The 3075-nt window shown below is 39.2% G+C and overlaps 1 long non-coding RNA gene across 1 annotated transcript; it reads left to right on the forward strand.

The window, feature by feature from the left end:
* The first annotated feature begins 372 nt into the window (after nt 1-372).
* LOC108510652 lies at nt 373-2843 on the forward strand. Its single transcript, XR_001878859.1, has 5 exons — nt 373-437; nt 1168-1334; nt 1623-1668; nt 1844-1965; nt 2741-2843. It is a non-coding gene; the product is annotated as an uncharacterized LOC108510652 (long non-coding RNA).
* The last annotated feature ends 232 nt before the right edge of the window (nt 2844-3075 follow it).

Raw genomic sequence — 3075 nt, forward strand, 5'->3', positions numbered from 1 at the left:
TGGCTTCACCATGTTTGTGAATTATTCTTTTCATGCATTTTATGATAAAAGTTCTTATAAATTCTTTAGAAAAAGAGAATTCAGTCAAAATCTTTAATTTACTTCTTTTAGATAACGTAATTTGTGAATTTATCTTCTTGTCTTTCATCATGTGACTTTTTTTTTTTTAAATGGTGTGCTCTTGGGTGTCCTTAATATACTAAATATCAGTAATACTTGTCAGTGTTTGACAGTCAGGGAAGTCTTTGCAGTTAATTCAGAGTCAATACCAGCTCTGAGATCACCAAAGTGAGCTTGGTCTCATCCTAATTGAGAGATTTGTTCTTGATCAGCCTCTTAGTTACACAAACCTTTTCTTTTTTCTCTCTGCAGACCAGAAGCTATTTATGCAGCTGTAAACAAAAGGCCTAATACACAGTGTTACACAGCAGGAGAGGGTAAGACAGCATGAAACATGCCAACTAATGCTACAGTCTGTTCCTGCTTAATGGCATGTGGATATACTTTAATTTGAGAGGAATTGCTGTGCAGCCATTTTGGTGCTTGTCCAAAAGACACAGTGCAAATATTGAGCTGCTGATACAAGACTCACAAAATAGGAACTGATATGAGACTTCTAAAACTGTGACTAATTCAGGTTGAGCACAGGCCTGGGTTTTGGTTTTGTTTTTAAGACTTTTGCTCGAGCACTAATATATTTCTGAAAACTCAAATATGTCTCATAGCCATAAGCTAAGTTCTCTTCCCGCTGTTCTCTGCTGTGTTATTGTTGTACTATAGAGACATCAGAATGGATTTTTACTCTTCCGAGTGTGAATCATTCTCTTATAATCAGTAAGAAGTGGAGAAAATGAATATTACTGCAGAAAAATTGTTTGGGAAGCACTTTCTTAACCTTATAATCTAGTGTATGTCCATGCTTCCTGTATATATTTTAGCTGCACCTGTGTTTTTTCATTACAAAGTTGTGCTGCCTGTAAGAGTTGTAAGCATGAGGCGAGATGGGATTGCAGTCAACCAGGTAGATAAGTCAGATCACAGGCTTGTGAAGATATGATCCATGTTATGAACACACTGGTGAATGCTGATATCCCTGGATTTGCACCTGATGTACTTTTATCCCCCATCTGAAACTGTTGTCCCCTCCTTTGTGTGCTGTTTGCACAGAGTACGTTGCCCTTTATTCGTATTCAAGCTCTGAGCCTGGTGACTTGACTTTCACGGAAGGTGAGGAAATCCTAGTGACCCAGAAGGAAGGGGAATGGTGGACCGGGAGCATTGATAGCAGAACTGGAATCTTCCCCTCCAATTATGTCAGACCAAAGGATCCAGAAGTGAGTTCGTGTTCTGAGAATTAACACACGGTATTTTCTCTCTGTTTTATTCTGTTGACACCTGGCTCTTAGGTAGTGATTTTAAGCAGAGGCTAATATGCTTGACAGAAAAGAAAATCCTTGATATCTTGAGTGCTAAATGAGTGCTGTAGCCAGTGTCACACAGCCTTTGTCCATACAGCATGGTGTTTTCTTAAATGCGGGCTCAAAATTAAAATTTCCACATGCTTTTAGAATAAACTCTGCTTTTTTACTGCACATTAAAAGGTGGGTTTTGTGTCTTTGTAGGCTTCTAGTTATGCTGGCAAAACTGGAACAATAAATAAGAAACCCGGTAAGTGATAACATTTTAACATTTAAGACTGTTTCTTAAGTGACTCTGAGCATTTTGGTTCATATCAGTGTGGCTCATGTTCTTAGCTGCACGTTATGTACCGGGATATTACTGTGGATGTAGCTCTTGCTGCAGTGAAAAAATAACAAATGCAATTAGTATGTTTTCTTTTCAGAAATTGCTCAGGTTACTACTGCCTACGTTGCATCAGGGACTGAACAGCTCAGTCTTGCTCCAGGACAGCTAATACTTATCCTGAAGAAAAATGCCAGTGGATGGTGGCAAGGAGAGTTGCAGGTAGTTATTCAAGGAGAAATAATTGTGACTTCATGAATGCCAATGAGGTGCACTTGGGTTTAATTCGAAAAAACAACTAAGTATAAAGTATTATAAAAGCTGGCCAGAAAGTTATTTTCATCTTGGATTCACCAAGGGAGGGGAAAAAAGGTTCTTTTAAACCTTAGGTTGCTGGGGGTTTTCTGTTTGGTTTGGGGTGGGTTTTTTGGTCACAGAAAACAGTAAAACTGTCAATGAACATAACCATGGGAGGGGAGAGAGGGAAGTTGGCAGTTAATAAATTGTTTAGGATTTAATTGGTAAAACCCTGAACTGTAAAATTATTCTAATGAAAGAACAGACATTCTTGGAAGTTGGAGTTGGAAGCTCGTTTATTGCGAAGGTGGCTGTTCCCACTTTTCTCCTTTCTCCACCTAGATTTAAGAAAAGTGTCATGTAACAGTGCCCCCAACCTCGTTAGAGACTCCTGATGCATAAGTAGAATATTCGTAGAACAAATTTTCAGCCCTACAATTGAGTTGTACTCTGAAATCTGCACTTGAAAATTTTGGATAAACATGTTTGCCAGAACATATTGGGGTGCAGCTTTTTTCCAACTGGGTTGTTTTATCCTTTAGCCAGATTTTTTCCTTTTGAAATCTCTTTAGTATTTAGTAGGTGTTTGAAAGCCTGACTTGTCTTTTGTTCACAGAACTGTGTCCTATTTGTTGCATTTTTCCAGTCTATAGACTATTTGGTTTTTCAGTTGTGTAATAACCATTGTAAACATTTGCAGGCAAGAGGGAAAAAGAGACAGAAAGGATGGTTCCCTGCCAGCCATGTGAAGTTACTGGGTCCAAGCAGTGAAAGAACCACATCTGCTGCTCCCTCAGGTGAAATAAAAGACTTTGTATTTCATTTAGAGTATTTTATGTAACTATTTCAGTTGTTCAGGTATTAGTCTGAATTACATAACAAGCCTAGTGCTGTTTTTGATGGCCTGTGGTGGGTTGACCCTGGCTGGACTCCAGGTGCCCACCAAAGCTGCTCTATCCCTGCCCTCCTCAGCTGGGCAGGCAAGACAAAATACCACAAAAGGCTCGTGGGTTGAGATAAGGGCAGGGAGAGATC

The sequence above is a fragment of the Lepidothrix coronata genome, unplaced genomic scaffold (assembly GCF_001604755.1).
Source record: "Lepidothrix coronata isolate B3197 unplaced genomic scaffold, Lepidothrix_coronata-1.0 Scaffold1831, whole genome shotgun sequence".
NCBI lineage: Eukaryota > Metazoa > Chordata > Aves > Passeriformes > Pipridae > Lepidothrix > Lepidothrix coronata.